This window comes from Leptinotarsa decemlineata, unplaced genomic scaffold (genome assembly GCF_025532065.1).
Source record: "Leptinotarsa decemlineata unplaced genomic scaffold, Ldec_3_MD MMD2_P_RNA_scaffold_11, whole genome shotgun sequence".
Lineage (NCBI taxonomy): Eukaryota > Metazoa > Arthropoda > Insecta > Coleoptera > Chrysomelidae > Leptinotarsa > Leptinotarsa decemlineata.
The window spans coordinates 4900846-4916095 of NW_027412525.1; the positions used below are offsets into that span (position 1 = coordinate 4900846).

At 35.6% G+C, this 15250-nt stretch overlaps 1 protein-coding gene across 1 annotated transcript in view; it reads left to right on the forward strand.

Moving 5' to 3' along the window:
* Window positions 1–15250, forward strand: part of ftz-f1 (ftz transcription factor 1) — a 345263-nt gene that overhangs the window by 23227 nt on the left and 306786 nt on the right.

Below are 15250 nucleotides of genomic sequence, written 5' to 3' on the forward strand. Positions count from 1 at the left end.
CGCTAGGCAAACAGTCCTCGGCTGCCGTTGTGTCACCATGGATAGCGGGGCTAGAGCGAACCTTCATCGCTTCAGGAGAGGTGAGGGCAGACCGATGAATACGCATTACTCTGCCACACGTCGTGGAGTGAACATGTCGCTCTCTAGCCGTTGAACGGTTATTGCTGTGACGTCACTCCACTACTAACTTGGTGCCCTAACACCGATGGAGCATTTATTACTTGGAGGATCTTCGAAGTATGCAGACGTATGTTTGTACATAGACAAACAAGCACATGATGAAACCCTGTACCGTGCATTCTCCTACACACACACATAAACACACAAAATCTCATATGAAAAAAAAATCTGAACGATCCATGCACCAGACACTTCAAGGTCACAACGCCTTGACTTCACTGCACAACAAAAAAAACTTCACCAAACAACAACCAATAAAAAAAGCAATTAATACGTCATAGTGGTGGGGGGAGGCCGAGAATCAGCTGTAAACAACTACTGAGGTCCTACAATATGGTTTCCCAATATTCCTGCCCAAACGTTAATTTTTTCTGGATAATGGATATGTATTTCCCGGAAATCGTGAGGGTTGGTGTCACTCCAATAACGGCAATTTTGTCTGTGAACATTGCCGTTTAAAAAAAATATACAATCGTCACTAAAACAAATATTGTGGAGATAGGTAGGATGCCTTGCAATTGTTTCCGTCATGATTTCGCAGAATTCTATTCTTCGATCAGGGCCATCTTCAGTTAATTGGTGTACCATTTTAATTTTGTATGGATGATACCTATTCCTTTTCAAAACTCCACAGACAGTAGAAGGAGACACCTCACAAACATTCACGGCGGAATAAGTAGACTGTTCAGGATTTACTACCATCTCACCAATTATTTGCACTTGCTGTTCTTCCGGAATGAACGGATGGCCTGGGGGCTTTTTGTTATGTACAGGTGGTTGTGAATTTGGATACTAGTTCCCTCAAATATTTTCTATAGATAGGACGATTCGCAAAATGTTCATTGAAAATCCTTTCGGTTTCGTGAAAGTTACGTGTCGCACCGTAAATAAAAATCGCTTCAATTTTTTCTTCCAATGGACGAGAATTGACCATTTTAGATATTGTTGACGTGCTACCTTTCTACTAGTAAAACCGAAAACTAAATTAGAATATTCTAACTGAACAATGATGTTCATTGTCGTAGGTACTGACATTTTTTGTCGTTTTTATAAACAAAAAATAACTTAACAAACCTTATCGGGTTGTTGGAATTGCCATATGGCAATGAAAATATCGATATTAATGTGTTTGTCTTCAGGAAATTATTAAATGATCCGCCATTTTGTAGTAGGTGAAGATATTGATTCATATTCTAGGGTTGTGAAGTATTCGTCAGGAGCTTCCAATTGATGTATCACAAGACCCTCTTTCCATTTAATTTTTTTCCCAGATTTCGCCAGATTTCGCCATCTTGAAAGATTCATCTGTCAATTTCACTTCAAAACGAAGTATTCATGCATTAATTTCATTATCCCAAATTTCAATTTTTTGAGTTGACCCGTTCAAAAAATAAAAGGGGGGGCATTAAAGAAATGCACTGTATAGTACCAGAAGCCTATCACTAGCTGAAAAAATAATTTGTTAGAGAATTGCCATACAATTTAACGGTAAAAATAATAAAATCCGTTGGTTGTCTGCGAAAGAGGTTCTCACCCATAGTTGAAGAATATTTTCGAAAAATTATTTCCGTTTTTATCTCGGCTTTTATCGCGTGTGTCTGAGGTAATCACCAAAAATCTAATTTAAACGAGGAACAAAAAACGTTCGATATTGTAATGAAGGAGCCTAAAATTAATACAAGGTAAAATTTTTCGAAAAGTAAAGGATGTCGATTTGGTTCTGTCAGTAAACGGGAAAGCTAGCAGTACTCACTGATTTGAAATAAAAACAACACAGGAAATCGGTGATAGGCGGCAAAAGGAGCCTATTTTAGTCTGAAATTATTACGTAGACTGATTCAACAAAATATTTTTTCTGTGGTCGGGTTTGCTAGCTTAACGTCAAGCTGGCGGAACCCACGATATCTCCGTTGAACAAAGAACAAAAAATTTTGGAAGAGTACGAAAGTAGCCTAAAATTAATTTAAAATTATGGCTTGGAAATAAATATACCTATAAATTCAGAGTCATCTTATCGACTCCATATTCCGATTAACGGGCTTTATTTGAACAAACTATAGACAATAGTTATTTTTCAACCATACTTTCATCAAATGGTATGTTTTTTGTCGAAGTACTGCAAAAGGTAATGTCTTCTCCAGCAAATAATTTCATTGTTTTAGATTAAGAGTGATTTTCTGTTTTGTTTCTTCCAGCTGAAATTTAATTCCTTTGAAATTTTCCACAATTTCTTTCTGCCTAGCATTGGAGTTATACTTTGGTCTTTCTTAAAATAAAATAAATGTAACATTATTTCAATCGCAAGTTTGAAGATTTCATCAACAGGTACGATTTTTCTTTCCAAAGATGGTTTTGGTGGTGTCACTGTTTAATTTTTTTTCTCATTCTTCAATTTATACATCGATGATTTTGAAACTCCCCTCATTTGCGAACACATTTCCATTAGAGTAGCAACGGTATACGAAGGATTTTGTTGCGTGAGATTGATCATTTGCCCATTCGTCTTACTGAAGGGAAAACTGAATTCGCCATTTTAATTCACATGCTAAGTATAATTTACTAATAAGAGCACTGATTAAAACGCAAGCGTTTCATCATCAATTCATATTTGTCAGGTAATAAAGTACCTAGCCCTATTAGATCGGACCAAATCATGGTGTCATCTGCTTTTCCAGCGGAATTTATATATCCGGTATGCGGTATGTCTGATTTAATCAGGTGAGCTATGCAGGTATGTGATATATTAAAAAGTGCTTTTCATAGAAAGTATTGAAAACTTTAATCGAAATTCAAAAGTATAAACAATTTTGGGTGTTAAATTAAAAAAATATTATGATTTATACGACGAGTTTCTATACTTACTTACATACAAGTATAAAAAAGTCTTTCGATATTTGTTACATGAAATCATATAAAACTGAAATTTCAAAATAAAAAGTACGTTTCTCACTTTTTAACCGACTCAATTATTTACGCCTATGGAACTGCAACTTGAAAATTATATTAGTCCGCTGCTCGAAAAAATATATCTGTCCTGGGTCTGGGACTGAATACATCTGAAGGTGTTGACTGATGGTATACTCTCCTCCCAGTCCTTTCTACTAAATAAAAATAGGTAAGCACATTGATAATGCATAAATCTTCTCGTCTTACAAAAAACAATATCAGATGTTATAGTATTCATATTTTCTAGAAATAACACTAAATTTCTAGGAGTGTTCATTGACCAGAATTTAACATTTGTGGATCATGTTAAACAAGTCACTAGAAAAGTCTCCTCTGGCTGTTATGCGGTTAGAGTGATTTATAAAGAATTGGGGTTCAGCACTGCAAAGATGGCGTACTAGGCACTCATAGATTCTCACTTACGCTACGGAATATCGTTTTGGGGAGCAAGCAGTCCAACTTTATTCAAAAGTCAACTAATTTTTCAGAAAAGGGCAATACATACGGTATATAGGAAACCTCAAACCAAAAGACTCCTGTAGAACCTTCTTCAAAAAACATAATATTCTAACGGTAACTGCATTATTTATACTGGAATCTGTGTGTTTAATAAATGAGCACATATTAAATTTTGCTGCATCTTTTTCCCATTATAACACAACCGAAACAGCAGACACACTCTGAAACTCACTGTGCCAACTAAAAACATCACCAGAGACTCCATATTTTACAAGGGTGGAAATTCAGGAAGTAAGTCAAACAATTTCTATCTGATAGACCCTACGAGGGTTTCCTTTTATGTTTCGGGATTTGGCAACCCTACTGTTGTAATCTGGCAACTGATCGTAAAGTTGGACATTTTGAGCTTATACGTGCTCAGAACGTTTTGACATACGCGCGCTATTTGTGTTGTTTACAGTAACAGAAAAGATGCGTCCCGGCCCAAAAATGGAATTAAATCGTGAACATTTTCGTGCGATTATTTTTTACAACTTTCGACGTGGATTAACTCAGCACCCAAAACATCGATTTGATGAGTCATCCGCCGTATAGTCCTGACTTGGCACCGAATGACTTCTTTTTATTCCCTCACGTAAAAAACAAACTTGAGAGGCCAACGTTTTTCGACACCTGAATAAGCGGTTGCTGTATTCAGAATGCATGTTTTGGGGATACGTGAATCAGAGTGGCAAAAGTGCTTCGACAATTGGTTCAAACGCATGCAAAAGTGTATAGATCTTCTTGGGGAATATTTTGAAAAACAATAAAGTGATTTTCGATTAATAATATTTGTTTTTGTTCTCTAATCCCGATATATAAAAGGGAACCCTCGTATTATACTTTGGATGAATATTTTAACGATAGCTTTTAACTGACTTACGCATACTTTTCATCTTTACTTATTAAGGAGCTCCTAAGTTGTTACTTTTTATGTCTACTCTTTTATAAACATGACTTTTACTCTTTTATTTCCTCCATTTTAACGTAGTTTGTACCCATGCACCATTTTTATTTTCATTTGGTATGTATTGCATTTTTTAAGAATTTACTACCCAAGCTTTGTCTACAATATTTTATGTCTTATGATAATAAAGCATATTGTTATTATTATTCAGTTCACTATGTTTTTGATAATGTCATATTTATGGCATTGAAATGGACCGTTGAACGTATTCTTCAAATATTAGAAATATTCATAAAAGTTGACAATAAGAGATATAGAGGAGAATAAATGTTTGAAACAGCACTAATATGGTATACTGAAATGAAAAAAAAAAACTTGAATTAGAACAAAAATAACAAACAAGAAATATGGCCAACGCCACTAAAACTTAAAAACCAAAATATAGAAGTGTTGAGGTTCCATCAAATCTTTTGTTTGGTGGTTATAATTTCTTCGACGAGTTTCTATTTTGATTATTTGTCACTATATTGGTAAAATATTATGGTAACTGTTTATTCATTTCTGATTATCAGTCATCGCAATTCGGTTAGTTTGGCGCTCTATTGACAAAACAAGGCTTCCTTGTTTTGGCACCACCACCAACTATTAGCTGACGGATCAAATATAGGGTCTTTGTTTGCATATTTCACTACGGGCTATTTTTAAACTCAAGGCAACATCGTGCATACTGCAGGCAAACATTGGTTATACTATGCGAATAATTATGTCGTTCAACTCGAGATGTAGTATTTGTTACCTTGCTCGGGCTACTAAACTTTGAGAAATTTTCACTGAGAAAACGGTGAACTCTCGGTGTGAACTTTGAGGAATTTCCCTCAGTGCATGGTTGGCAGTCTATACCAATCGATGATTTTATGTGAATCGAATATTACAGATGTTTTCTATTTGTCCCGAATTTCAGTTTAATGGTATTATATGATTTGAGATAAATTCATGGGTGTTTTGTTTGCTCAGGGATTTTACACTAGAATACAAATCAGTTTCCGGTCTCACACTAATCAAAATAAAAGTCTCAAATACGCTATCCCCGACTCAAATATTTGATTTCAGTAAACTCCATTTTCATGTCTACTAACAAATGTCTTCAATGCATTAGCAATAGAATAGACAGTTCACAAGTTGAAATTATTGATTAACAAAGACGTTATCTATGGGATCGACACAGAACTCAATTTTTGAATATCAAAGACAAATGAGGCTCTCCACGGCGATCAGTTGCAAAGCCAAGCTCCGCCATCGACTGCCGACGAGATTCGTCTTCTGTCTTTCACTGCAGCTTTCACCGCAAAGCAATTAGTGGAAAACCAGAGCCTAAATAAAAAGCATTTGTGACTAAACTATCCCATAGATTGCGTCTTCGTAAGGGGAGATGTCATCGACCTGCCTAACTCAGGCTTATCCTTTAAGAATAGTTGAGTCTAGCAGCGCATTTGTGATTCAGCCCAGCACCACCGATGAGACCTATGACGGGACGAAACAGCGCCCTCTGGTGAATAGTGTTTTGCGCACCCGTTACGGCCGGGATGCATAACCGCTGAAGATAATCTAACCACATGAACTATTTGTTGCAATATTAAAAGTCAAATTAAAAATTTGAACAAATACGATGTTTCCATACTGTTTTTTTGGGTTTATAATCTTTCTTAAGTGCTTAACGTTTCGGAAAACAATCCTGAACACCTCAATGAATAGAGTCCCGCCGGAAAAAAATTGTTACTCCAATATTTGAAACTCAATTGTTTTTCAGAAATGTTATTTTATACAGCAGTAATTGACGTTAGGTATAATTTTTTACGTTATTCATTAATAAATCATTCGTCAACAATCAGACAAGTCAAGTATATGATTTTTTTTTGTCGTTTTGGTGTTATGAAAAATAGTTATGAATTTCACTAGTTCGGACTTCCATTGTCTACTATATAAAATGATTTGAAATCCCTGAAACAAGTAAAAAAGAATAATTAAAAAAGAATAGTTGAAAATAACAATTATATTAAGCAACAATAAACCTGAAATGAAATGATAGTGAAGTAATCTACAAGTAAAAATATAATAATTGAATAAATAAAAATTAAAGGAATGCAAAAAGAAAATAATAAAAAATAAAAAAGTGTAGAGATTCCAAGTCACGTTAGTTCACGACGTTTCGATTGTTGGTATCTACAATCGTCTTCGGGTGATGACTGGACTGATTCCTCCGAGAGATGACTATTTTATAGGTCGTTGAAATACTTTCACTTTCTCTACTCTCCATTTTCCGCTTCACTGATTCCGTGAGAGATGACCGATTTGGCGGGAGTTGGTCATTTTCCGTTTGATGATGGGTTTCCATATGTTTCGTATATCTACGCTGGCCTGGCTGAATACGTTGTTGGACAACACGTATGCGGCTTCCTTAAATTATCTCCTGAACCAATGTTCCTCTCTGTGCAAGATCTCAGCTTGGGACCACTCGATGTTGTGTTGATGGGTCCAAACATGGTCTGCTATTCCTGATTTGCTGGTTTCTCCTCGCTGTGTGTGCTTCTTGTGCTCGGCAATGCGAACATTCAATGGCCTCTTAGTTTCACCAATATAGGATTTTCCGCACTCACAGGGTATCCGGTAAATGCAATTCTTGGAATCTGCGTTTAGGGGCCTGGTTTTCGTGAGGCTGCTACGGATAGTGTTACCGGATCTGAAACAGGTTCTAATGTTGTACTTCTCTTAATACAACCATTACAAGGAAACACATCGTCTTTTGTGAAGAATTCAAGACATTTTGTCGAACTACTAGGGTCAATTGAAGTCACACAGGAAGATCAACTAATTAGTTTCGACGTGGAAAGCCTTTACACCAACGTTCCGGTCGAAGAAGCACTCCAAATCATACAGAGAAAGCTATCCGAAGACGGGAACCTGAAAGAGAGAACGAATCTACCTATAGAAGTAATTATGGAATTACTAGGATGCTGTGTACGAAACTGTTATTTCCAACTGAAGGACGAACTCTTTACACAAGATGAGGGACTACCAATGGGATCGCCACTTTCACCAGTCATAGCCAACATATATATGGAGTGGTTTGAAACTCTGGCCATTGAAGAAGCCCACAAGAAACCTCGAGTCTGGTTGAGATATGTTGACGACACCTTCATAATATGGAACCATGGGAATACTGAACTAGACGCCTTTCTGAAACACATCAACAGCGTGAGACCTTCCATCACCTTCACAATGGAGAAGGAAATCCACAATGAATTGCCATTCTTAGACGTTTTGGTGAAGAGGACCGACACTAAGTGGGAAACATCTGTATACCGAAAACCCACTCATACGGGACAGTATCTGAACCACGAATCCAACCACCATCAATCGACAAAAAGAGGAATCATCAAGACTCTATTAGACCGTGCTTTTGGGCTCTGTAATACAAAGGAAGGTCTCGAGAAGGAACTAGACATCATCAAAAACGATCTTCAGCGGAATGGATACTCCAAAGCGATGGTAGAAAAGACTTTGGCTAAAAGACAGCAGGAGCCTCGCAAGGAAGAGAAGCCGTCACAACCAGTGCTTGCACTTCCCTACATCAGAGGATTATCGGAGAGGATAAGGAGAATTGGTTCCAAGTACAACATTAGAACCTGTTTCAGATCCGGTAACACTATCCGTAGCAGCCTCACGAAAACCAGGCCCCTAAACGCGGACTGCGATTCCAAGAATTGCATTTACCGGATACCCTGTGAGTGCGGAAAATCCTATATTGGTGAAACTAAGAGGCCATTGAATGTTCGCATTGCCGAGCACAAGAAGCACACACAGCGAGGAGAAACCAGCAAATCAGGAATAGCAGACCATGTTTGGACCCATCAACACAACATCGAGTGGTCCCAAGCTGAGATCTTGCACAGAGAGGAACATTGGTTCAGGAGAAAATTTAAGGAAGCCGCATACATGTCCAACAACGTATTCAGCCAGGCCAGCGTAGATATACGAAACATATGGAAACCCATCATCAAACGGAAAATGACCAACTCCCGCCAAATCGGTCATCTCTCACGGAATCAGTGAAGCGGAAAATGGAAAGTAGAGAAAGTGAAAGTATTTCAACGACCTATAAAATAGTCATCTCTCGGAGGAATCAGTCCAGTCATCACCCGAAGACGATTGTAGATACCAACAATCGAAACGTCGTGAACTAACGTGACTTGGAATCTCTACACTTTTTTATTTTTTATTATTTTCTTTTTGCATTCCTTTAATTTTTATTTATTCAATTATTATATTTTTACTTGTAGATTACTTCACTATCATTTCATTTCAGGTTTATTGTTGCTTAATATAATTGTTATTTTCAACTATTCTTTTTTAATTATTCTTTTTTACTTGTTTCAGGGATTTCAAATCATTTTATATAGTAGACAATGGAAGTCCGAACTAGTGAAATTCATCACGAAACATTGTCAATCACCTTCAAATGTAAATAAAAACTTTTCTCATAAAATTTTTTCATTGTCTATAATTGTTTTTTAATAAATGTTAGAATGATTATTTGAGAAATGATTTTTTCTTTAAAAATAATCGACATTCACCAGTATAATTTACAAAAACATTTTTTCATAATATATTTGATTGTTCATTGAGTTCAAAATTTGTTAAAAACATTTTTACTATCATTTCATTTTTTTCGAAAGTGACCGGCGGCTGTTATAGTAATTTATTCATAAAAATTGAAGCTTTTTTGACATTTTCGTATTTTTTATGACTCATAACTCAATAAATAAGGCAAATACGGTAATGGACCAACTGTTTTCAAATTATCTTGCAATTATATAATTGTTTCGAAAATATTTATTCAACTCGAGTTTCGTTCTACATGACATTTAAGTTTTTTATTGAATACTTTTTTTATAATTTGCTATTAAGCCTTTATGTATTATAATAAGTTATAAAAGTTTCAAGCTGAAAGTACTGTTATTGTTTATTTCAAATAAATAAATAATGTTTATTCACCATATTGATCACATGTATATAACAAAGATTCGGTAAATAACCGTAGGCATCACAGAAGCAACATTTTCGAAAAAATGGTCCTTGTGCGTGATATTGCCAAATTCTAAACTATAACTAAACTAAAAATTATGTATGTAAGAAGTATTCTATACAATGAATAGATATAAACTGATGAAAATAAATTAGCATAACGAATTGAAAAAAAGTTTTTGGCTTTCTACTACTCCATCTGATACAAAAAAAAGGGGGATGAGAGAATCTTCCAAAGAAAGGAAGGAAGTAATCAATTTGAAACTCTATACATGAATGTGTAGATCATGCAAAGAAGTAACTTTCAGATACAAACTGAAAACAAGTCCTCCTGAAACAGCTACTTTCATATAAACATTGAATTACACGAAAGAAAATAATTCTTTCGAAACAAATACTTCTATATGAACACTGAATAATACAGAAGATACTTTTCTCTACTTAGTTTGTATTTCAAACATTTGTTGTGGAATAAGAATCAGATATCATTCACATGAGTTCTACTTTGAATGAATGGTAATAAATTGTACTCACATAGAACACTGTCACCCTCACTGGTATACACCGATGTTTCGCCTTAAGACACTTGCCCTAAGGCTCTTCATTACCAAATTGAATAACATTATAGAAAATACACACACTTCATTCATGAATTACGATTTTGAATGTCACGGAATAAGCTTGATCTGCTTATGTCATCGATGACATCGTAATGACATTCATTCACCTATTTGATTTAATCCCAGCCAAGAGGAATCTTATTTTTTTTTTGTATCAGATGGAGTAGTAGAAAGCCAAAAACTTTCTTTCCCAAAAAATCAATCACTCCTAAAAATATAACCCCTTCAATTCGAATTGAAAAACTATATACATAATATAAAACACATAAGGACATGATGGGATTGACATTAAGTATTTTTTATTGAGTTCATTCTACAGGGGGTTTTATTTTTTAGAAAGTATGCTGATTAATAATTTGATGAAACAGAGTTCGATTAGAATTTCTGAACCAATTTTTCAGTTCTTTCTTGAATTTGGATTTTTTTTTTGTTTATTAATGAGTTGTATTTTTTCCGGTATTATGCTCCAGATCTTTGGGCCAAGATAATTACAATGTCTTTGACCTACCAATTTTTGGCATCTAGGAGCTAAAAATGTATTTTCTTTTCTACGAGTATTATACATGTGTTCCACTGGTTTTATTTTTATTTGGTTTTCAACGACTCAGAATAATCTTTTGGTAGAATAGCTGCCGTGTATCTAGGACATTACTTTCTTCAAATAAGAGGTCACTGGAGATCGTTCTACCTCCCCAACCTATAATACCATAAGAGAGTTGCGATTGAACCAAAGCATAATATACAGTAGTCATATAAGGAATTTCGAGCCATTGTTTCAATAGTTTGAAGCGAAACAAAATCCTCATAATTTTTGAGTTAGATATAATACGTGTGAATCCCATTTATGTGTCGATCGATCATTAGCCCAAGGTATTTAATTGAGGTACTTTCTGGAATGAATGAGTTTTGATTGATAATTAATGGACCTATGTTCGGTAGTTTGTTGGCATAAGAGGAAAATGGTAGATATTTTGTTTTTTCTACGTTTAAGGCCAATTTGTTATATTGAAACCATTTCATGATGTTTTTGAAATCTCTTTCTGATTTCATCTTGAGGTCTTACAATGTCTCCGCATTATGAAAGATTGCAGTGTCGTCAGCAAAACTGAGAATGTTTCCTTCGGAATGCATTTTTAATAAACTATTCATATAGATAATGGATAGTATTGGACCCAAGACCGTACCTTGCGGAACTCCGTAAGTAATTGTTCTCGGACTACCTTTTTTTCCATCGATGTCAACTATTTGTCTTCGATTATTCAGGTAGGAATAGAACAGTTCATATGCTCTGCCCCGTATGCCGATGTTTTCTAATTTCCCTAGGAGTCTTTTATGGCAAACAGTATCGAACGCTTTCGATAGGTCGACATAATGCATAGGATAAGATAGGATAGGATACATAATGCAGGTTTTGATAAATCCAAGGATTTGTAAATTTCTGATGTTAAAGTGAACTGTCGTGAACAGTCGTGAAGTGTCGAGTTCCCCTCCCTGAATCCGTACTGTTGTTCTGACAGAATGTTGAATTTTTTAAGGAATCCAGTGCACCTCTTGTAGGCTTTCCACAGTTAAGTCGAGAATGGAGCCGTGGTCCTGGTGGACAAAAGTGGGTTTGCCCTCTTGGTTGACGACCACGAGATTATTGGCTGCAATCCACTCGGTCAATTTATATCGTGTGTGATCACTGAAATCCATGTCCCACTCAGGAGATTTAGCATTGAAATCTCCTACTACAATGGCTAGTAGTTTGTACATAAGTAAATCCGCTGGAGCATCCCTGCCTCTTGATCGAAACATTGTTGGTTAACACTGTCTTGAAGTCGTCCCAGAATACCCAATCTAGTGTACCACGAATGGCAGAGATATTGGGTTCATTGAGGGCGATAATGTCTACTTGCAATTTTCTGGCAGTGGCTAGTGCCAGATCATGAGCTACTCGACTCCTGTTGCTGTTGATCTGAAGAATTTCGGTCGGGGTGTGTTTTTTGTGCTTTTGCTTTGTTTGTCTCTCTTATATATACTCTCGACATTTCTTTGTATCTGACTGATGTCCCTCTGTACCGCAGTAAATGCAGTATATCTATCTATCTACCTATCATCACCATAAATACATCATATATCAATTACCATATTTTTAATATCAAAATGTGAAACTGAAACATTTGGCGTTGAATAAATACAAAACAAGCATTATTCCCAACCGCCAGAAATGCAATACTCTTCCAGACGTGCGTTTCACCAACCAAGTTGGCGTCTTCAGGAAATGAAGAAACCTAATTCCTAATTCTAAAACTATCTACTACACTTTCAATTTCTGATAGACATCAACGATTTCGGGTAGAAATTTACGGAAACATTTCCAGACTTTCGAAAGCATCCAAAACTCTAGTGTCATGTACTGATCTCAACAATTTCAGACTGTTCATTTATTCTATGACCGTTCTTCAAGGCGTGTTAAACGACACTAGATTTTTCTGGTCTTCGAAATCGGATATGTGCTGCGTGTTCTCTGAAAAAAAAAATGGAATGATAATCACAATTTTTTTAACAGAATTTTCAACTCGATAAACAGTTCAATTAACTATGAAAAACTCTTTTCTGTTATTATGTTGAGGTATGTTAGTTATGATGTTTAAAGAAAAAATAATGTCTTCACTGATTTTATTTAAACAATTATAAAAAAAAAACAATTGGAAATAATGAAAAAAAGAAAAAAATCACAAATTAAACAACAAATGAGTAATTGAATAGAACTGGCCGATACTTGATGAAAATCCATATCAAAACTAATTAATACAGTTTACTGTATAATTTTCACTATAAAGGGTTTTACAAAAACCGCGACACGTGTTTCGCTATACAGTAGTTTCCTCAAACGCTTGAGGAAGCTATTGTATAGTGGAACACGTGATGCGGTTTTTGTAAAACTCCTTATAGTGAAAATCATACAATAAACTGTATTAATTTTTTTTAACAATTGAGTAGTTTCAGGACGCCAGTGAACATAATTTCCCGCCCACTGGTGACTCGGTGCTGCTCAATTTGAAACTCGTAAATTCCCACAACGTCGACCAGGAATGCAATAGTTTCATCCATAGTAAAATATCGTAGACTGCGAAATTAAATTTCAAGGTTTCGCGAAGCATAAAAGGCGTGCCAAGTTCCGGAGGGTCCGAAAATAGACTTGCAGATATCTTCTACTGCACACTACGCCCCAAGAAACAGGACAACTTTCGGAATAACAAATTCTTTCATATACAATGTGCTATTCGAAATATAGTCGAAATTGTCTTTGTACGTTTCTGCACCCTATTTATAAAACCGGTCTCCATGTTGGTCGTTTTAGGACGCGCGCTCAGCCGGAAAAGGTTGAAGTGGCGGTTTCCTGTGGATATTTTGAGAATAGTTTTGTTTCCATTTGTTATGCTAATTTTTTATAAAAAGTAATTCGAAATAAATTGACTTCGAAAAAAAAAATCAACTCAGAAGTATGGAATAATATGTTTATACAGGGTGGCCCACCCCACATTCGCCTCGCTATTTCTACGAGAAATGAAGAGAGTTAGGGAAAACTTTCAGCACAGTCATATGTGGGTCCATGATGAGCATATTCCAAAATTATTTTGAAATATATAGGGTGACTCCCGAAAAACTTACATACCAAAGTTATATTTTTTCTCATGGAACACCCTATATTTTTTTATACTTTTAGATACTATAGACAAAATAAAGTTGAGTTACTATTATATTTCCCATACTTAAAACTGACCGTTTCTGAGAAATTTTGAGAAGTTTAAAAATACAGACCATTATTTAAAAATTGTTTTCACCCTGTAACGTGTAACGATCTGCTCGTGATTAAATGTACTGCTTAGCTCAAAGGTTGAAGTTAACTACCACATGAAATTTTTAATGCAATATTATTCAGAGTGGTGAAAAAAATTGCTTCAAAATTTGGACATACATTTGATTAAATAACTTCCTAAGTTGAACGGAACACCCCGTATTTAGTGGCGTAATTTGACGCAGAAGTAGATTCTCTTCAAAACTATATTAGGGTTCCCTATACCTATCTCTTCTGCTTTTTACACAAAAGGATTTATCTTTTTTACACATGGATCTTTCTCATCTTTCTTGAAATAAAACAATCGATGGCAAATTATTATACCTGTAATATTGTAAATAAAAAAATCTTGCTCGTGAATGTTAGATTCTATTCTATCGAGAAACATGGACAAACGATGGACCATCGAATACACCGTGCCGAACAATGATTCACTGAACGGTTTCATATTTTTGCAAAGTCTCAAGTTGGCCCAACGTGCGTTGGATTTTTTCAGTTCATTTATTGAATATGAACAAATGACATTTTTCCATGGTCCATGTTGAATTTCAATCATCCGATTTTTTTGGCCAACTTCATATACCTCGAAATCGACCGGTAGCAGGAAGTTGAATATGTTTTTGAGGATCTAGAAGTAATTTCGAATTGGGGTGAAAGTAACCAGGTTTTCTCCAAAAAGATTAATGTTTCCGAACTGGATATGATAATGTCAGGTCAGACAATTCCGCTATCTACTTCGATAAGTCTGTTGGGGGTTATATTGGAAACCAATATGTCTTGGCACAATCATGTCGCTGGGATTGCAAAGGGTGCTTCTCAAAAGCTTGGAACACTGTTCCGAACCAGAAAACTGTACACACCTCAGCAAATTTTGATGCTTTATAAAGCTCATATAAGACCTTCTTTGGATATTGTTCTCATGTATAGAACTTCGCCCCCAAACATACTCTGAAGTTGTTGGATTCCATTCAGGAAAGAGCCATCGCTTGATTGGAGACACGAACGTCACTTGCAACCTTGATAGTCTGGAACATCAGAGAAAAGTTGGAGATTTGTCTCTCTTTTATAGATACTTTCACGGGAGTTGTTCAAGTGACTTGGCACATTTTATTCCACTAAGAGCGGTACATATCAGATATACGCCATGGACTGTGGCTAGGCATCATTTGGAGA